The sequence below is a fragment of the Marmota marmota genome, unplaced genomic scaffold (assembly GCF_001458135.2).
Source record: "Marmota marmota marmota unplaced genomic scaffold, marMar, whole genome shotgun sequence".
Lineage (NCBI taxonomy): Eukaryota > Metazoa > Chordata > Mammalia > Rodentia > Sciuridae > Marmota > Marmota marmota.
In genome coordinates this window covers 54,513,154-54,535,065 of record NW_026000174.1, presented here as the reverse complement: position 1 = coordinate 54,535,065, position 21,912 = coordinate 54,513,154, and positions in this window count along the sequence as shown.

The window sequence follows — 21,912 nt, the reverse complement described above, 5'->3', positions numbered from 1 at the left end:
GAAAAAACTGTGTGCACTGCATTTCAGATAAATCCTCTCAGCTTGGAGAAAGTGTTTGCTTGTATAGAAGCAAACCTGAACTTGGTCATGGTTCATTACTCCTGGTTTCTGGTCACTTGAAGGGGCAGAAGGATAGCCCCCGCTGGACGTTTCCTTTCTGTCTTCTTGGGGTGTAACACAACAGAGGGAACCCCTGCGCTGGGGTCAGCCAGCAAAAGCAAAGGAGGAAAGGGAACCGTTAGGCCCATCCCCATGGGCCCGGTCACTCTAGCAGTGTAGGAGGAACAAGTCTGAGACTGGAACAAGAAGACAAGGATGGCAGGTGGCGGCAGGGGCGGGGAGTCAGGCTCCCTCTCTCTACTTTTGATATGAGGTTCTCCACTGGGCCCTGGGTCCGATAGAAACGTCAGGAGGCGGCCGGTGCCGGGAAACTAGAGGCCTAATTACAAGGGAGTCGAGCCAGCCAGCACACTGTGTAGTGTGTCTGCCTCCCTGTTTCTTGGCCAGGAGAAGGGGGGGGGGTCTGGCCATGCCTCCTTTGCTAGCTCCTTCTGGATTTCTTTGCCACCTGGCTCTGCTTTTCGGTGTGGCTCTCTTTAGAGAAGAATTGTGGAGTTCACAAAACAAATTCAGCATGGCAGCAAAAGGCTTGGGCAGCTTTTTGTCTAGAGAAAAGAGTTTTGGGGTGTGGATCTTCCGTAGTTAATAATTATATTGGTGCCAAAGGGCGGCCGGGAGCAAGAAAGTTCATGCTTTCTGTGGCAGACCAGAATTCAAGATGGCAGGCCTTGGGGTTAGTTAAGGGAGGTCGTGGTGGGAGGACATATGGCAGACTGGGTGACACGGCTGGGTGGGGTCTTTCCTCTAGAGATGGTCAATGAAGAGTTTCCCATGCATGGAAAACCCTCTTTGAAAGGCACAGGTCGAGAAGCAGAAGTCTCCAGGTGAAAGTATCACATGGTCAAGGTGTTCCTGTGTTGCCTTGGAAACCCATCTCTAAGGCTGGGGTGTAAGTGTCCTCTTTTCCCTGGCCGACACCTTTCATAGTCTCTCAAGGTTTCCTTCCTCCTAATGGGGATAAAGAATCAAATGAACTAGAAGAGGGAGAGAAAACCAGACCGAGACCGAAGAACAGAGGGCACCTACCCTCTAGTGAAGTCTTTCAAATCCTTCTGCCTACACCAGCTGCTCCTCGAAGAGACTGTTGATTCTGAATTACATTTATCATGTCTTCAGAGCCTTTCAATGGTGCAAAGGAACAACAACAAAAGTGGGAACTCCATCCCACACTTCTCCCTAAACTTTCCAATTCCTCAAGAAGCACCTTCTCCATGAAAACCTATTACTCATTAATTACCAGTGGGACTCGGGTCTGTGTGGGAAAAGAGGAACAGAAGATGGAATTTCTGAGTGAGAGCCAGGCAGAAGGCAGCTTCTTCTCTTGTCCCTTTGAGCTCCCCAGGCCAGGGAGCACTGTTCATCTCTAGAGCCTGGAGGTTTAGCACATTGTAAGAGCTCAATAAATAGGTGTTTGTTGTATTGAACTAAATTATTTGTTGAATTTCCATGTGGGTAAATACAAAAAACTACTCCTGAGTGGATCAAGGGACCATAAATGTAGAGGGTGGGGTGTGAAATGGTCTATGGAAATTCAAAGGGAGAAATAGAACATTTGACAAACAGCCCCTATTAGGAGTGGGGACAGAAAGGACATGGGGAAGGGAGAGGGAAAGAGAAGGGTGCCGAGCCAAGGTAGGCTAGTGCAAACCTGGGCTGCCCTCAAGCCTGCGTGGACTTCTTCCCCAGAAGTTCTTAAGTCCTTTCCTTAAGTCTGGCCCCCTCCACTAGAACACTAGCATAGCCAGAGGCTGCCATTCATGAGCACTTAGAAGGGAGAGGATGACTTTCCAGATGGTGTGAAAGTTGGGAGTCAAAGCCCTAAGGCCACCAGGGAGTGGACCTTCCAATAGGAGTGTAACAGAAAGAGTTTGACCTAATGTGAGATGACTAGTACTCATGGGTACCAGGGGAGATTCTCCACCTGTGGAACCTCTCTCTCTGGACTGACTGCTTTGCTGAGAACTGGTTTGCTATCTGTTGTTAATATCATTAGGAGCCCCGCCCCACCCCACCCCATGCTCGCCAGGAACCCCACAGTTGTCATGTTACCCCACGACAATCTGGCATCTGAGAAACGTAGCATCTGGCAGTGGGACGAGGTGGTTGTGACTGCAGCAAAGAGGAGTTGACCAGTAGGTGTAAAATGTCCTTTTGAAAGTTCAGAGGACTTAAATATTTTTAGGTCAGAATGTTAAAAATCTATATATGATCCACAATCACTCTCATTTTACTCAAGAAAGGGCTTTTTAGCGCCACCAAAGGAGGAAGGGTATAATTTCATAAGAAACATTGTTCATTTGGGGTCAGATTGGGAAAACTGGCTCTGGAGAACCATTGCTAGAACTTGACCTCTAGGGGTAGAATCCAGAAAACACCTTGTTCTCAGCATTTGTGCTTGGTGGCAGACTGGCCGACATTGGGACTGAAGAATCTCAGTCCGTCCCCTTGCCTGCTGCGTGACTCTGCCTTGACAGCACGCAGGCCCCTGGCAATGACTTCTGAGAAGACTCATAGGGGCTGGGCAGTATGGAGGTGCCAGCAGCTCAGGTCCCACTGGACTACTTAGTCCCAATTCCGTGACTCAGGGTCAGTTCTTATGCTCTTATTGGCAGGGAATGGTGGTGATGCCTTTCTCTCCTTCGCATTTTCTAAGTGACAAAATTCTACTCATCCTTCAAAACCTCGCTCAAGTGCCGTGTCCTCTGAAGTCTACCTTGGGACCCCTCTCCATGCCATATCAAGATGGAATTTTTCATTTTCCCTGCTTCTGTATTCCAGCAGCACTTTGTATTCTGATTTCTCATTCGCGGACTCTTATTAGTGGTTACTGATGCGATGACTTCTTTGCTACATGGGGGCTCTCTGGGGGCAAGGGCTGTTTATTTTTTATATCCTCAGTGCCTGGTATACAGGAGGTGAGTTCAAGTCCAACTCACTGGGAGCTGAGTTGTGTTAGTTGCTCTTGATGTGATGGACAAGGCTGGCATCCGTCCTTTTGACAGCGATGATTCAGGCTGCAAACTCTTGGATGCCTTGGAGGTTTGATAGCCTTACCCTCAGGGTTAGTCCTGGAGACAACAGGTTAGACTGAGGTTCAGAGATAAGACTCCATTTAATAAATGATGGGACAGAATGAAAAGATCTTAGCTTTCTCTTGAGGACCAAGCAGCAAAAGCCTGACTTCACCTACTGAAACCAGTGTTCTTGAAAATGACCTTGAGGAACAATGCCAAGGGCCCAGAGGCTGGACCCCAGCAAGGTTGACTTGACCCATCTGCACTGGATAGTTCTTAAGGTTTTGTTAGGAAGCTGCCTGCTTGGTGCCTGCGCTGCAGACAGGGGCTGGGGTACGTCCTCCTGGCAGGAGATGGTCATAAGCTGGTCAAGAGCTCTTGACTTCATAGGGTAGGGCCTTTTACTGTGAGACAGCTGTGATTCTTTTAAACAATTGCTTGTGTTGGACTAAAATCTTTATTTAGTGTATCGAGGATCTGTGGGTTCTAGTTCGCCTGCAGCATCTTTTTAAGGACCCAAATGGCTCCTCCATATAAATGCACAAAACGATCAGGCAAACAAATATCACCACTAATTATTGTGAACTTTCTGGGTTCCTTTAATCACCCATCCTGCTGTTCTTCATAGAAGAAGAAGTCCTTCTGTTATTTTACTTGTGCCTCTTTGGACCTGCTGTAGGTCCTTGATACTCCTTCTAAGTGTACTGCGGGGTGCTCAGCGGGACGGTGTGTAATAGTTAAATCATCACCAGGCGCCAGAGTTCAGTGAGTGCAGCCTGAGGAGGCTGCAAACAATAAAAACCTGGATTTCTGTTATTTTCCCATTTTTCTTAAAATTTGCACTGTTGTTAAGTGAGGGGGTCTCCATTTTATACTCAGTGAAATTGATTTATGTTCAGGCTTTGCCCACTCTCCTTGGTAAATTTCATCTTTTTAGATTAACATCCAATCGATTGAGATACTTCTGAGTCTTGATCCAGTCAGGCAATATGAGCTGCATCTCTCTATTTTGTGATATTAGCATTTATTGAGGGGCACTATTTTTATGTCTTTGTTTCCATCATTTAAAAAAAAAATATTGAATGGGATGGGATGGAGCCCGGCAGAATATGGCTAAGGTTAATCGAGCAGTGATGGGTGGACCTGGATACTGTACAAACTTGGTTTGGTTAATGTGGATATTATCAGACACTTTTTCAGATACTTAGTTGGTCAAGGTATATAATATGTCATTGTTCGTAATGACACAGGCTACTGTTCTTAGGTCACCCTATCAAAATAAGAAATTTGGTTAGGGTAGTATGACCCTTTGATGGGAAAGTTTTACCCTGATATATATCCTAGGGGAGAATAGCATATCTATCTATCTGACACTAATTAAGGCACAACGGTAGTTTCTCTTTTCCGATTGTGTTTACCAAGCAATAGCCTACTCCGAGTCTTCATTTTATTGCCTGGCCAAGGAGGGCGTGTCTTTTGTAGATAAGTGAATTGCTTACTGCAAAGGAATGAAGTTACTGTTGAGCTTTAAAGATCAATTCCTTAGGAATTTGGTTATTGTGATCCTTTTTCTTGGAACCCAACTGGGACATGATAACATCAAGTTTGCAATGCACTCTTGGGATTTAAGGGTTCCACTAAAGGGACCAGCCAAGTCCAGCCTGAAGCAGCCAACCAGAGTCGATGAGAGAGGGTCCACTTGTGGGTTGAAGGGTTGCCGGGATCAGGGAAAGCCACGGGGCGGGAGGGAGGGAGGAAACAGAACTGTCTTTAGCCTCCTTTATTATTTATTCCTTTTCCCTTCAAGATTCCTAGGAAGGGGTATAAAGAGGAGGGCTCTTCCCTCCCCAGTTCAGGCAAAGTTCATTTGCCAGCTTTTACCTGGTGGTCTGTGAAAGCCATGAAACATTGAATGTTTTTAAGCCCAGAAAAAGTTTTAACTAGTTGCTTGGGCCACTAATCATAGGTAACATGGATGAGTTTACTTTAGTCATTCTTGTAGCTACTGCTGGGGCCCCAGGAATGATCCGATGAGCAGTCCAAGGCACCAAGTTTTATCTCCTCAGTCCCAAGTCTGCTGGGTCAGGAAAGGGGACTTTTCTTTCATTCCGTGCTTGGGAAGGGCAAGGAAGGGAAGGGGAGGGATGAGATCTCTTGTTTCTTTCTTAGCTTTTGGCACTTTCCCAGTGTCTTGCTAGGGAGCGGGCCTGGTCCCTGTTCGCTGAGGGCTGGTCAACCTTCCCCTCCAAGACCTGCTTCTCCCTGGCCACCCTTCTTCTCTATGGTGGCAAAAGGGAGGGACTGGATGGATTGGGTTTTCCCCAATAAGAGTTGGTTTTGGTCGCCTCACCTTTCTGCCACAGCAATATCTCTGAAACCAAAGATTTAAAAGCCTAAATTTACCAGATTGAAATTGGAGTGGGAGAAATACAAAAAGCTAATAAATGAATCTCCAAGAAATATTCTCAGTCCAAGTGTGCTCCTACTCAATGGTCCCCCTCCCTTCCCTCTCGCTTTTCGCCTCTGCTCTTCTGCTCCCCGACGCATGTTTCTCTCCCTGACGGATACTTTGTCTTTCTGGCCAATGTATCCAATATGGCGCCAATAAGGACCCAGCTACCTGTCAGTATTCCTGGCTTGTGGTTCAAATGAGCATCTCACTTCTACCTTGGTGACATGCTACTTTCAGATCCGGAGAACCTCCGAAACGTCCAGCTCTAAATGTGTTTGGAATTTGAACTTTTAAGCAGTCCTCTTGCCAGAGGCAGTGCTAGCTTGCAGAATTGGGCCCTTTCCTCAGAGCTCTGGGCCTCCCATGTTGTGGTGACAGGTGTGGCTTCTGCGAGAGCTCAGGGGCAGGGTCCTGGGAGAGGAAGATCGAAGGGGATGGCTGAAGGACAACGGTTTCTCAACAATGTCAGAAATATACCCACAAGCTGTTGAAATGCCCCCACACCTCCCTCTTATTAGTAAGAAAATTCAGTAACACTTGCCCCAGTTCAATCCCAGAGAGCCTCAAGGTATTGCTCCTTGAGACCACCCTCCGCCTTCAGGCAGGTTCAGACGTTATTCCAACAGGATTTGGCTGAGGGACCACAGGGGCCCAGCGAGCGTGACTTGCTATGGCATCCTTTTCTTTCTCTTACATTAACGTTAATTTGGTGGGGACACTAAATGCTACTAGGCAGCTGATTGTCCCTCTCTTGTAAGGCTTTCTTCCAAGGCTTAAAACCTCTTAGAAGTTGAATAGGATACAAATTCAATAACCAGTAGGTTGGGCCACAGTCTATGTTTAGCCATGTTCAAGAATCTGCTGATCTCCACATAAAACCCAAAGGATTCAACTATTGTCTTGTAGCTTTTACTTTCTTTTTCAAGTGGTCTGTATTCTGCTTTTTCCCCAGCGTTGTGTAGTCAAATCAGAATCTGTACTGCTAAGAAATTAAATTAAAGTGTCTCATTCCTCATCCCCGGGACTGTAAATTCCTTGAGGGTCAGGGCTGCATCTTGCCCATTACTGTGACTCCGGGGGCTGCCCAGGACCTTTGGTGCCGATCGTGTGGACAGCCTGCTGTTCATTACTATCCCGTCCTCCTGGACCTGGGCTTCGGTGACACTATTCTCTGCTAGTGACACTACTCTCACTTCTCAGTGACCTCTGCTGGGCTAGCCTGGATCCTAGGGCATTTCCCTCCAGTTTCTATATCCCCCAAATCTCAGCTCTACTTTGTTTCTAGTTCACATGTTGACCAAAGACCCCCAATTTTCTCTCTCTAGCCTCCAACCCTCCCATGAGATCCACAATGAATTTTAACTGCTGTCTAATAGGCATTTCAAAGGTATCATGTCTAAAGCAGAATTCTTGATTTCCTTCCCCAATTCTATTCCCCAATTATTTCTACTGCTCTCTCCCCCACTTCAGAAATGGGACTTACATTTGTTCAGAACTTCAAAACTGGGGTAGCCCTTCATTTGGATAGCCCTTGATTTATCTACTCTCTTGGCGCCCCGTGCAACCAATTCCCCATCAAGGCCTGCAAGCGCTGCCTCCAGAATATATTCTTGACCCGTCTATTTCTTCATTAGCTCTGCTGTGAACTGTACCTGGACAAGTTCACCGCCATCGCTAGCCTGGACGCTGGGTGCCTCCTGACTGCGTTTGCGCTTGCTCTGCGCAACAGCTGAGCCATCCTTTAAAAATGCAAATCCCATCCTGTTGGGTTTCTCCCTCAACAGCCTTCTCTGCCTGTCCTCTGTGCTTCGAATAAAATCCAAACTCCTTGCCGTGGCCTAAAAGATGGGTCATTAACTCACCCCGGCTGACCTGTTGGCTTTGCCATCTGTGCGCACTTTCTGCTCTGTTCACGTCAGCCTTCCAATACTCCCCAAGTATTGTCCCCTTAGGACCTTTGCTCAGCTATTTCTTCTGTCTGGAATGTTCTTTCCTCTGATCTTTGCACTGGATCTTTCTCAACATTAAGACCTTAGTTCAAATGTTGCCTCTTCAGTGAAGCGTCCCCCTGGAGTCCTTAGCTCCGGTTCCAGCATCCTCTCCTGCAGTCCTCTGGGTGGTCTTCACGGCAACACAGCACTATCTGATTCCTGTCTACCTTCCCCACTGACATGCAGGCTCCGAGAAAGCAGGTGCATTCTTTCATGTGTTCCATTGCATCTTAGCAGCTGGCACGTAGTACATAGTAATTGCTTAATTAATAACTCAAGAGAATGCATGGAATTTGTTAGGTGAATGTTGAATGTATTGGCAAAGCAGGTGCAAATAATGCCTCTGTAGCGGTCATGTTGTCATCTCCTTTTACCAGCCATGGTCACAAAGCATCTGTATATTCTTGGTGACAAAGTCTTAAATGACCACTATCCCTACTTCTCAGTTGGAATGAACTCACGCTCGTAGAGTGAAGAGGCTAGCTGCAAATGAACTCCTGCTCATTAGCCGAAAATGCCAGTCGTTCTTAGCTTCCTTGGGCTCTTGCTTCCTGAGATGATGCTCTTAGTGACTTTTGCCCATCAGCCACATACCATAACAGTCAGGGATGCAGAGAAGTCGGAAACGAAGCACACTGCACGGGCTTCCTCTGAGCCTGGCTTGAGAGGAAGGTGAACAACAGACAGAAAAACGTTCCAATCAGTGCCGTTGGCATTGATGGAAAATGCCCAACGCGGCACGGGGACAGTGCTGACCAGGAGTATGGTAACGGGGGAATTTGTGCCACTGTGGCTCTTTGGCGTGGTCCCTGGCTTCCTTCATCTGCTAGACAAAATTGGTCTCCCTTTTGATTAAGCACGTTTGAGGTCTCCTTTGAGAACTTAAATTCGCCTCTCAGTTGCGGCCACCTCGTCCACTTCCCGCCTCCTGTTGCCCTGTGGGTGCTTAGTGGATGCCGCGTTCACGGGCAGCTGTCTGCGCTCAGAGAGACCTGTGCTTGCACAGATGGGAAAGAACTTCAGACTCCACCAAAAACTTGGTCGAAACCTTGTTTTGTATGTTCCGTGTAAGGAAGGATGGAGGGCAGGCCCTGATTTCACATAAGGGATTGAGGACCTCTGTTCAGAGATTCTCAAGAAATAGCTTTCTATCTCATATGTCCAATGGCGTCACCAGTCACAACGGCTGCCGGAGAAGTAGACCAGGCTGTTCTGGACAGTGAAAAATGGAAAGGGCTTATAGGACTCTGAGCCTAGGCCAGGGGCCTGAGGTGGTGGGCGATGCCCAGCCATGCCCAGGAAGCAGCCCACCGTCCTGGGGAACCTCACTACAGACGTTATTGTTCAACATGTATTTAATGAGCGTCCACTTGGAGGCGGCACTTTCAGTGGTGGGGGATATTGGAAATAAGACACAGAGGTCCTTGTCTTCCTGGGGTTTGCTTCCAGGGAAGCGTCCTCTTTAGGGGAATGCTCAGCCTTGAATGTGGAAAAACCTGAAAAAGATGTAAAACTGCTCCTTCTAACGCCGAGTGTTAGTCTTTCAGATGAGATTCCGGTCCTGCCCTCAAGGAGCTCACAGTCTGGAAGAAAGGGAAGACAAGTAATGACTGTGCTTCCTGCAGGGCAGAAGTACTAGAAGGTTCCGGTAATGACAAAGGCATTGGAGGAAAGGCGGGGTTCTTTAGATTTGGGATGGAGGTAGTAGGAGATCCAGGAAAACATGGTGGACAAGGTGGTGTTTAGCGAAGCTCCGTCGTGTGCAGGGGTAACAGCTGGGTGTATGGAGACGCCTGTGGTGGGGGGTCCTCTGTGGTGAAGCTCCAGGCATAGACGGAGACGGGTCTCCAGGCAGACAGCAGTGAGGGCCAGAGGCGTTGGGTAGGGACTGCTCTGCACCCTTGGCTCTTTTTGCTCTGGGGGAGAAAGAGGTCAGGAGCTTTGGAAATACCAGAAGTTCAAGGGTTTCCCTCTGGTTGACTTGAACAGCCTGAGCAGGGGAATAAACTGTCCTTGGGAAAGAGGGAGGGAGGGAGGAAGGGGGGAGGGAGAGAGGGAGAGAAGGAGCTGGTGGGCGGCTTGGTCAAGTTCAGGGTCAAAGCAATGATGGCACAAGGCTTTGATTCCAAACCGAAATTCAGAGTGAGCGGATGAAAAGTTTAGGATTTTTGAGAAAGACAGTGCATTTTATAGCCTAGGCATTGATTCTTCAAAAACACGCCCTTATGTAGTTTTAAAAGGTTGTGTGAGACCTGTGTTTGAAGATTTGAATAAAAACGTGTCTTCTCACAGACAAGAAGTGAAAAATTCACGGGTAGAGGTGAAGGGGTGAAGTGAGAGACCAGGATCTGAAACGGCAAGGAGATGCGGCGCGCTGGATCTCAGGCCTCGCCTGGGAAGGTTTTCATCCCTGGGGAAGAGTCAGGGTGTCCAAATGACAAAATGCTGTTTTTTTTTTTTTTGTTCTGTTTTTTTTTTATTTTATTTTTAAAATTTTTTGTAATAAAAAGCTCTTGACATATTTCATACATTTGATTCAAGCAGATTATGAACTCCCATTTTTACCCCGTATACAGATTGCAGAATCACATCGGTTACACATCCACTTTTTTACATACTGCCAAAAATGCTGGTTCTTGTTGATTGGTTGACAAACTAGTGGAGAAAAAAAAGCTAGGGAGTGAGTTGTAAAAGGATTGAAGTCTCGTCATTCTCATCTGTGAAATGGTGAGATCCGAGAGGTGCTGTCCTTCCAGGTACTGGGAGGGTGGGACGGGTGCCAGCGAGGCTCGGGTGCCCTTCTCCTCTTGTCTGCCTTTATGTACACCAGCAGGGGCACCCCGCCCTGGGTTCCCGACACCGGCTGCCCTGTTGTTCTGGGCTTCCCTGTGGAGAGCGCGGCAGCCTGTCGGGAGTCCTCTCTTGCTTCTGCCTTCTTTGCCTCCCTTCAGTGTGAACTCGCTCCTCTAGACCCTGTTCCAGAGCCTTGTAAAGTTATTTTTTTGCTGATAATGGCTGTATCCTAGCTGTCCCACTGGGGAGTGGGCACTGCAGATCAAGGTGACCATCTCTTAGGGCTTACTGTTGTTGACTCTGCTCACCCTTCCCAAGCTGACCATCTGTGATTTTGATGCCACCCTTTTGGGAAGTGACCTTACTGGAGTTTGTGGACAGTCCTGGGATGGAAAGGAGTGTTCCGTGGGCTCACAGGACGTCCTGCAGGGACACCACACTGCTAGGCAGAAGCTGTCGGCTTTTTGGGCTGGGCCATCAGCTTCCCTGTGCCCTCCCCATCACCAGCGTGGGAATGCCACAGATGTCCTTTCTTTCCTACTTAGAGGCTCATCAGCATTCAAGCAGGCATGTCACTATTCTTGCTCAATTTCATGCTTACTGAGCTTGTGGAGGGCCCACTGGCTCTACCTGTTGTAGGGTGGATGGCGGATCTCTCAGCAAGAGCCACTCAGAGCTGCTCCTTACCTTTAGGGACGAGGAAGGAGCAAAGGGGATCATTGTTATTATTACTGATAGGAACATCTACCATTTAGGGCAGACACATTACATAGGTTGTTAATATAACCCTTGCAGATTTGCAAGACCTCGACACATTTGATATCTTGTCTCCATTTTACACATGAGGAAATAGAGACTCAGAGAAGTCGTGTAACTGGGAGGTGTAGCGAGGACTCGAAGTCTTTCTGTCTTCAGTGTTCATGCTCTTTCAAGTCCTATAAATCTTCTAGTGGCATTGAGGTGTGAGCTGCCCATTCACGTGACATTCCACCAGTATGTGAGCACACGGTCTGGAGCCCCACTACCCCGTCGGCATCTGCCTTAAGGCCAGCCAGTGCTCCGTGTGTCGGCGTGAGTACTACCTGGCCGGCTGAAGGGACATCACATGGCCCTGCTCGAGCCCCAGGGTCTCCCCCACTGATACAAACATAACGTCCTTTTCCTCCTGCCATTTTCTTCTTCCAATCTCCAAAACACTTTTGTTATCCAGAATCTCAGTGGTTCCTCAAAATAACCCTAGACGGCAGCAGGCGGACTGAGGATTTTGAGTGTACAGGTGAGGAATCGAAGTCCCACTGATCTCAGTGAGCGACCCCCTTATACACAGCAGCAGTTGGGGCACTGTCTCTTTCGAGGTACCAATCCAGATCATTGATTCCCCAAGGGGACTGACTGGCTTGGGTTGGCCACCCTATGAGAAGGTGGCTTTTTAATCATCTAGCGCAGCTGGTCCTGGCAATGGGGTCCTGAGGACGGGGACGTGGGGTGCCTTGCCGACTGCTTCCTTCGTGCCTGGCCTTCTCTTCTTTGCTCATTCCCTCTATAGATTTCTATTGATTTAAAGCTGACAATTTATCTTCCTGGTTTTAGTTTGATTCTTTGACTGGACGTTGGTCTCAACTCTCGATTCCAGGGTGATGGAGATAACTAGTGAGAGAGAATTGTAGACAGGAGAACAAACCAGGATGTCTGGCAGGAGCACAGTGTAGGAGGGGGCGAGGGTCCTGCTGAGGATCATTGTGTAGCTCAGCTTGGGTCTGGAGCGGCAGCTTGGGGATCGCACGCACTTGTTATTTTCTTTATCGAAGGAGCTCTGTGCGTGCGAGCAGGTAGGGAGCTGGTGGACGGGGTTGGTCTGGTGGGAGGAGCAGGGGGATCCGAGAAAACACACTTCACGAGCCCATCAAGGGTAGGGGGAGAAGGATGGAAGAGGGACGTGGCTTTAAAATGAGGGGCACTCCAAGGCTAGACACAGACACCCAGAAAGGAGGGATCAAAAGCGGAAGGCTAGGACGACATTTCGACATTTTCGTAACTGGTGTCTGCCCAGCTGATTTTCTTCTTGACTGGGCAAAACCACTGCCAATTCAAAACGGACTCTATATTATTTTTCATCCAGAGTATAGTGTGGGCCATGGTTGCTGCTTAGACGTCCACGAGGGCAGGATCAGTTAGAGGGGCCTGGCCTCTGACCCTGGGGCGTCCTGGGTTTGAGCCCTGAGTACCTCTCTGTGACCTGGGCAAAGTCGTTTCATTTCTCTGAGCATGCTTCTTCATTTGAAAAATGGAGATGACACTTTCCTTGTAGGATTGGAGGTAGATATCTGGGAACTAAGGTTTTGGAGGCTTAATGATGGAGCTGTGAGATAGTTCAGCTCAAAATCACAGGCCTAGTTGCTGTTAAGATCAGAGGAACACTGGCTTACGAGAGACCCAAGCTCTCCTGACACGTGTGCTAAAGACGCCCCGAGCTTCTGATAGCCTGGCTTGGTGATTCCGTGTGGTCTTATCGGAACCCTTGTAATCAGTTCTTGCACATGAGACCTTAAAGCAGCGACATCAGCAGAGTGAGGGTGACGTTAGAGTCCCCAGTCCTGACATCCCTGGGGATTTGGTCATGGCCCTTCCTGTTGGGGGGAGGCTCCCTGGTTCCCGAGAAACCGGTCAGGTGGTCCGGTCAGACCTACTCTGGCTTCCCAAGTGTTTACTCAGAGATCACCTCCCTCAGCGATGCCAGGAGGCGCCAGAGTCCTGTCTACCCCAGCCCCATCCAGAGGCCCCCAGCTACCTTCTAGATGGCTCACACACGTCCTCATTCTCAAGACACTGCTTCTGCATCTGAGTCTAGCTGCCTGAAGCAAGTCTGCTGGATTAAGTTCCTTCTTTAATCCGTTGTGATTAGGACTGAAGAATTCCACCCTGTGTTGTCCCCCAGAGGCCATTATGACGACCCTGGGGTGGGAGCCGGGAACCGCCTCTGGTTTGTCCTCGCCTGACTCAAAGCAGCAGGGCGAGGGCTGTGGACATTTGGGGGGGCTCTTTTTGATTAATTTTGCAGAGATTCTCTGCTGGTCCTTTCTTCAGATTCTTTCCCAAATCCTCTCCTCCCTTGAGGGAGATCCACATCCTCCCTCTACTCAGGGCTGGGGCTGTCTCCCTGGGCTCTGCACCATCGGCCCATCCTCTCCCAGGAATATTGCAAGAACTTTCGTACTGGCCGGGCTCTCCTGGGCTCTGCCTGCTGCCACGCACACTTCTCCTGTCTGAAGCCAGATTTGTTGATTCTAGCAGCCACCTAATCGTCTAATCGTCACCTGCCTATCTGTGAGTGTCAACTGCACCTGTTGCCTCTGCTCTTTGGAGATTATGGTCTTAACAACTCTTCCTCATTTTTGACTCCACTTTTTTCTGGACCCAGTTAAATCCCAGCCAGTGTCCCCAAGGCCAGAAGCCCGAGCAGGGAGCGTAGGCAGAAGGCAGTGCTGTGCCCCCTCACGTCCCGGCCACGGCATGTGCACTTGGACTTGTCTCATCTTTCCTGTCCCCGACTTGGCGCCTGATGCACCTCATTCTGCTCAGGGGTCACCTAATGTCGGCCTTAACTTCCCCAGGCCCGTGGGCTCACAGGGCGAGCTTTCCTGCTGGGCCGCCGCCCAGGCTTCCCGGTTCCGCGTCCTCTCTCTGCAGTGTTTGCTCTTTGGCCTTGTCCCCTTGTGTCTTGGCTTCTGCCTGGAGGGCCTTTCCTCTCTCGTCTGCCTAGAAAACCACCTCCCATCCTTCCAGGCCTGGCTCAAATGCTACCTCCTCTGGAAGCCTTCCTCACTTTCTTCGGGCAGAATTCGGGCTCCTTCCCCTGAGCTGCTTCTGCAGCGACGGGTCCCTTCCCTCCCTGCAACGACATCCTGAGCTGTCTTCTTTCCAATAGATGATCGGCTCCCAGGGGACAGGCACTGTGATCTGGGCCCACTTTAGGGCCTGGGACATAGGTGCTTACTGCATATGTACCCTCTGCTCCAGCTCTGACCTGGGTCTGGGACACTGGAGGTGGGGGTAGGGTGGAGATGGAGGAGATGGGGTGTGTGTGTGGGGGGAAGCAGAGCATAAAATGAAAATAAATAGCTAATTCCTCCTAATAATGCCCGATTTCCTGATTTGATATTCTGCATTAATTATAATTACTTGCTAGGAGATAGGGTATTAATCACCGTGTGTGGCAGTTCTGCGGAGTTGCGACACAGATGCCCGGCTGTCTGGCAGCTGGGATGCTCAGAGACTCCGACAAAGATGCAGGGCTGCGGGGTGTGCTCCTGGGAAGGGGCTGCTACATTTGGGTGCGTGCGGTCAAGCGGATCAACTCCGCTCCACACGTGTGCTCAGAAGGGTCTTGTGCAGAATGCCTGGGTTGGGAGGGGCCGGAGGTGAGGGCATGAGCAAGTTCAAGTCCAAGTGAGAACTGCTAACCCTCTCTTCCTCTGCTTTTAGGGCTAAGGCAGGTTGGGGGAGTACCAAGGGTGCTGAGAAATGGGCTTCTGCCTCCAGAAACCTGGCAGTCTCTCTGGGGTGCTGGCTGGCTCATATTTGATAACAAAGACCTGTTAATAAACGTTTGTCCTGGTAATAAATACTTGACCAGCCCGAAGGGGAGAGGTTTGTGTTCTGACTTCACTACTAACTGGTGGTGTGACTTTGGGTTTCTGTTTCCTCTCTATTAACGCAAGAGGTGTGGGGGTGGTGGTGAGCTAGATTCCAAAATACGAGGGCTGAAACCCTCGCCCCATCAAGCCTGTTAAAATGCCCGCCAGTCCTGGAAGGTCAGCCTCCATGCCTTGGTCTCTGTGAACCCTTCGGGATCCCCCTGGTGGACGTGGCTTCTCTTATGAGCTGAGCCTAATAGTAGTTGGTGTCTGCTGCTCTCACTGGGGTGTGCTGTTGCTAGGGCCTTTGTCCCCCTGTCCCTCACGGGTGCTTCACCCAGACAATCACATAGCTGGCCGCCCCGCTTCTGCAGGGCTGTCTGGAAATGTCATCTCTCCAGATGTGCCTTCCCTGCCACACCACTGATAGTCACTCTCCCTATACCCTGCTCTATTTTAAAAATAACACCTATTGTCCCTTTGAATATTCACATGCCTGTTGTCTCCTGGGCAGTTGGAATGACAGCAGACCCCTCACTTTGTCCAGTTACACTCCTCCGGCTGGACGAATGGGGACCTTCGAGGAATAATTGCTGGATGAATGAATGAATGAATGAGTGGGCTGTTCGCATAACCCCACGCCTCTTAAAGGGGAACCAGTGGCTAAATAGCTCTGAGGCTGGAGAAGATCCAGTGTTTACACAACTTAAAGAGAATTACTTACTTTTTTATTGGACATTTGCTACAGGCCAGGAAGAGTTTGAAGTCTTTACATTGTATCTCATTTAACTCTCACGAAGCACTTTGAGGTGTCAGTATCTCCTGTTTATAGATGGTAAAACTGAGGCTCAGAGAAGTAAGGTAATTTTCCAGAGATCACACAGCTAAGAAGCAATGGAGTGCAGATAAGAGCCTTGGTATTTCTATTTTCCAATCTGCTGCCTCTCCTGGGGAGGAAGGCTGGAGGGCCCTGAGCCTGGGTGTACACTCTGCCCCTAGATCTGACAGGGCGACTGGCTACTCCACAGAGGGACCTGCCCAGTCCTTCTGCCATCTTGCTTGTCTTCCTCCTATTTTATCGTCCTCCTCTTTAGTTTTCCTTGTCTCCAAGCTTCAAACTCCTGTTTTTGAGGATAGGTATTTCCCAATTGGGCCAACCCAATGGAGTTCTAGAAGTTGTTCTTCTCTGCCAGCCATTTATCTTAAACTCCTTGGGGGCCAGGGAGCTGTGGCAAAGCCTGTCTCGGTGATGCCACTATGGTCCTCCTTGCAGTCTGGAGAGATCAGGAAACAAGCAAGTGTCCCCTCATTACTGCTACTTTTCCAGTTGAACCGAGGACCCACCCGTGTGGCCCCCTCTCTGGAGTCTATTGAGAACAAAGCATAGGAACGGTCAAGAGGAGCCCACCTCCTTGGAGATGGAGGAAATGGAAGAGGTGGTGGGGGGAAGACTCTCTGAGTCCTGTCTCTGTAGGACATCTTGCCTCTTTGAGGACTCCTGTTCCTGGGCTGGGACTCTGGGTGGTCTCCTTGGCAAAAACATGGAAGGGGCAGGCAGGAGCCCCGTTGCCCTAAAATAGCTATAGTTGTACCCTGTGTCATGGTACATGAGTTTGGGGCTTTTCTAGGAACAGCAAAGAAGCATCTGTAGCCCAGTAAACTGCGTGGCCGGCTAAGAGTGTCTGGGTAAGCCTGGGAGGGGCGATGGACTGCAGGGGAGGAACGGGGGGCATACGGCTCCATGACTTAGGGACAGGAGAGGTCCTGTGTGGGGCCACTTGAATCTCATTCTGGGCTCCAGGACCCTTTTAACCTCCCTGGGTAGAATGCATGGCCTTCCTCATCTTCCAGACACATTTCTGAGCCTCGAATCTTGTGGGGCGCGAGGGGAGGGAGACCTGTGGGAGCTGCAGGGTGTGGGGCTCTTTGGGGGGAGACCTGTGGTTGCTGTCTTTGCCCCAGCGTCTCAGAGAGCAGACCAGCTCCAGGGCTGGCCAGAATGCACGCAGCGATTTCTTCCAGTTTTAATGTTTTTGTGGTTTTGATAGAAAGAGGCTGGGGATAAGGACAAGAGCCTGCCCTGCTGACCTGTTGCTTTTTACTTTCCGAAAACAAACACTGGACAGACACAGAGTTGATAAGAAGCCAGGCCCAGGGGACCTGAGGACTGGGACAGTGGTGGAGATGGACCAGGCAGCAGGGGGTGCTGAGAGATAGCTCATCCACCCAATGAAAGACAATGGCTGGCGGGGAATGTGGAGGGAGGGCCCCAGGGAGCCACCTAGGGGAGAAACCAGACCCGGGGACAGGCTGGGTGTTGCGGGTGGAAGAAGGGAGGGTGAGGTGAGGTTGGCCTTAGCAGCCCGGGAGGAAGGGACTGGAGCTGAGGGGACCCGACAGCCCGAGGGGCACTGGGCTGGGGCCTGCCTGTGTGTGCGCGAAGAGCCCAAGCTGCTCAGGGTGTCTCTCCTCCGCTGGGACCTGCTGCAGGTGGTGGGCGGCACTCCTGTCCTTGTGTGACAAAGGGGTGCAGTGGAGGTGGCGACTGGAGTCTCCTCCCTCAGTCTCTGCCCTTCTCCTTTGCGCTGGGCTTGGGAAGGGATCTGGGCCACCCCTTCCCTGTCACACTGCGGTCAGGCACATCCCCGTGCCATGGCCTGGCAGTCTCCGAGGGACACTGGAGCAGTGCTCCCCAGGCCAGCAGGGACACTGAAGAGCTCTCCTCCCAGTGCCCAGCCAGCCCCCCCTTGTCTGCCCACTCTTTTCCTTCAGACAGTCACTAGGTGCTCCCTGCTTCTCTTCGCTTCCCTCTTATATGATCGTGTGTCAGAAAAAGGAATAGTGTTCTGTGCAGGAAACCTGGGAACAGGCAGGAAAACCCAGAGGGGAACGAACCCAGAGCCTCACGGTGCAGAGCTAACAGCACTGGGATCTGGTTTCTGTGCCCTGACCTGGGGCTTTCACCCTCATCATATTCTGTCACGAATTCTCCCTGCATAGCGTATGCATTTTCATCCACCATTAGAATTCTTCAAAAATATCTAACCTGTTAATAACTAGCCTGAGGAGTCGACGTTATTTATGGAAACCATCGGTTCTCAGCCTACATTTTGGTAACAGTTTCTACCATTGACATGGTGCATGCGCAAGCCCTGTGTTTTGGAGAATTATTTTCTCCAGTTATTTCTACTTGGGCAGTGTTTCCACTTGAGGGTGGACCGGAACCCGGGGAGCCCTTCGAGGCTAGCTCTGGAGGCATTCATGCTTTCCTGTGGCCTGTCCTTCTTTAGCAAGTGGCCCTTTTGAGAAAGGTCCTTTTCAGAACCATTGAACGCCATCCCCCCCCCCCCANAGATCAAGACTCAGAAGAAACACTGGATAGGGGCAGCCAGTTAATGAGCCCAACTAGGGGACGTCCCTGGGCCTCCTCGATTGACAGAGTTGTGTTTCCCTCAGCGATGCCAGGAGGCGCCAGAGTCCTGTCTACACCAGCCCCATCCAGAGGCCCCCGTGGCGGGGAGGCTTCTCCTGCCACATTCTGCTAAATGTGGACAGTGTGCCCCAGGACCTGCTGTCCCTGGCAGAAATGTGGAGCTCAAGCTGAGAAGAAGGACTGTGGCGAGGCTGAGGGCCCCGCCTGCGTGTGCCCTCCCGTGTGCCCTCCCGTGTGCCCATGGGATACGCCTCGGTTCCCCTGAGATCGACCACTGACTCAACAAAGCCCCAGGGCGGCTTCTAAGCAGACTCAGTTAAAAGAAACGGGGCCAATCGTCTGCAGGGTAGGGGCATCCATGATCTTACAAAGGGGTGTGGGCCCAGCCCTAAGGGGAAGAAGGGACACAGCACTGTTCGGGTGATGGTGCCCGGGAGTCCTTGGTGTGGAGAGAATCCTTGGCCCGGCTTCCTCCGGGAAACCAGCCCTTGCTGCCTGCTGTCTGCCCCATTCCTTCCCAGTCACTCATCAAGCGTCAGGCCATGGGCTGGATCAGGAGCAGGCCAGGGAAAGAAAGGGCCTGCTGTGGTTTATCTTCAAAAAGCGCAGGATCCAAGCGGGGCAGGGGTGGGGCGGGGCGGCTGGGGGCACACAGAGGCCTAAAGCACCGTGCGCAAGTACCGAGCCCAGGGGCAGGGGGTGCCAAGGACCAGGCCGCTCCTTCCAGCTTCAGGGAGGGCGGCTGGGGGCCCCTCACTTGGGACAGCAGTGCAGTTCCAGCAGGGCCTGGAGGCCAGGCAGGGCTCTGCTACAGAGGCAGAGTAGGGTTTGCAGGCCGTAGGACCAGGAGGGGACGGTGGGCAGGGCAAGAGGGCGGCTGCTGGAGATGAGAGCCCTGGACGTGGCTTGCAGCTGACCTGTGGGAACACTTTCCCGTAACAGGGGAACATGCTGGTGAGCTGGGACAGCTGGACAGCAGCGAGAGGACAGGAAGGAGGTGGAGTGGATTCACGCCTGAGAGAGAGATTCCCCAGGTCCCTGGCTGCGCTGTTGTGCCCATGAGGTTCGTTCTCAGGCTGAACTCGCTTGGTGTTCAGCTCTGGGTCCCACCTTGAGAGGAGGTGGCCTCCTCCGTGGTGTGAAATGAGGTGATGCTCGTGGGGGGGCTTCGTGAACACCGTGTGTGGAAGAAAGCAGGCGTCTTCCATGCGGTGTCCGAGTCCTCCTGACTGAACCCCACGTAGGGAAGCTGGGCTGCAGGGGGTTGGCACAGTCGCAGTGGACTCCAAGTGGCCTTCACAAGCCCAAGTGCTGGGAGCCATTAGCCAAGTAAGTAGGTATGACAATTTCCTTGCCAGCGTACCCCATGTTGCAGTGACATTGAATGTAGGTGACCTTGCTCAAGGACCAGGGCGGATTAGGGTGTTCCGGGTTTAAGATAATCCTGTTTAGGGCGTTCCCAGTTTAGGTTCCAGGTTTAAGGTTTAAGATTATTCCTGCTGGGAATAGGGCGTATCCTGCTGCCTGAGTTCCCCTTGAGTTCTCATGGGATTCAGACAGTATATTTTGGGAGATAGAAGCCCAGTGGAGGTGAATTTGGGCAGAGAACGTGGATTTGGGCAGAGAACGTGGATTTCCCCAGAACGTGATTGTAGACGGCTGGTGTGAGTTCGGGAATAAAGAGTTGCTGTTTGAATCTACAAGCTGTGTGGTGGCTCGTGATTGTGTGCCCAGCCAGACTGCGGCATTTGTGTCCAGCCAGACTGCGGCACCCAAGCTAATAAGTCCCTAGATTGTATTGCCTCTTCCTCCTGACGTGGGGAAAGGGAGGTGGAGAGAGGCCAGGAGAACTCGGGTCACGGAATGAGGCTCCAGCTGAAGCCAGGCCTCCTGACACTGCAGAGGAGGCATAGGCGGGCGGGGAGGGCAGAGAGGAGGTGCCAGGTGCCAGGGATCCAGAGGAAGCAGAGAAAGGAGAGGATGCCAGAGACCTGGCTTTGAATGTGCCAGTGGCTCCTGGCCGGTGGCACCTGTTTTGGAGCACTCTGGTCAATGTGGAGGCCACTGATTGTAGGCCTCAAAGACTTGATGCTCTCTGTGGCACTTTGTCCCTGTGAGGTGGCAGGACAGCGGGGAGGACGCTGTCAGAGAAGCCGTGTCTTTGTTGAGGTGACGAGAGAGTGCTCACGGAGATGGAGTTCAAGGACTGGGTTCAAGTCCTGGCACCGCCACTTGCTGGTTCCGAGACCTTGGGCCGATTCCAGGTACGAGACCTTTCTTGTACCTGTTTCCTCATCTGTAACATGGCGATAGTAGTAAGGCCTGTGGAGCAGCTGCCTTGCCAGGATTAAATGAGTCAAGGCATGAAAAGTGCTCAGGCGGCGCCTGCCGGGAGCCGATGTCATGTGGGCATTTGCTATGATTTCCTCACTCTGGCTCGGTACTCGCTTCTTCTGGCAAAAGCCCTTGGGTGGCTCCCAGGGTGGCATCTTCTGAAATGCAATGCTGCATCCCAGTAACCACCATCGTGGGGACTTGCCTGGACCCTGGGGCCCCAGCCCCTCTGTTTCTCTCTCGTCTGCTCATCCTGCCGCCCTCTGTCGCAGAGTGATAAAGTCCCCTAATCCTAGAGAGAGACACAAAGTGTCCAAGAGACCATGGGTTCAAATCTTTGTTCTTGACAGCCCTAGACCTTGTCCTAGTCTAGGCCTTTGTGTTCCTAGTCCTGCTATGGTGACTGTGCCCTCAGAGACACTTGGCGTCAGAGGGGTCGTGGGGGCCTTGCAGGTCTAAGCCTGGGGGAGGCGGGGAGTCCTCCTGGGCAGCCAGCAGAGGTTCATGAGGTGTGACATAAAATGTCCTCACGTTAGTTTTGTAAAATACAGCAGCATGCTGGTGGGTGGGGAGCACGGGGGCCCGTCAGAGAATTCTTTCTTTGTCTTGGGGAGGAAGAAGCGGTTCCAATCCAGTCAGAAGAGTTATGGGGTCTTGGGGTAGAAGGGAGGGGCTGACGTGGGCTGAAGGAAGGGGGAGGGGCCAAGAGAAGAGGAAGCCAGTGGCAGTGGGGACGGGGTGAGCGGGAGCGGCTTCTCATCATCGCGACTCGGTTAGAGGAAGATGAAGATGGGCCCTGGACTTGCAGTGCTAAGCAGTGGAGATGGATTTGCCCCTCCACCCTGCGCTGCTTCTGGGAGCCCCGGCAATGCCCTTCTTGCCAAGGGCCCTCTCTGGTGTCTCTTGGAGCTCTGGCTCGGGGCTGGGGAGCCCCTCGGGGTCAGTACTCTCCGGGGCTTCCCTGAGATCACAGGTCTGAGGTGGGGCCTGGGAACCTGCATCTTTAACAAGCTTGCTGGGCATTTCTGCTGCCTGGGGTCCACGGAACACATTGGAGGAGCTGGTTCCGGGAGGCCCAGAGGCAAGCAGACTGTTTCATGGAGGGCAGCGGGCAGCTCTGGGAAGGAACGGTGGGTCTCTA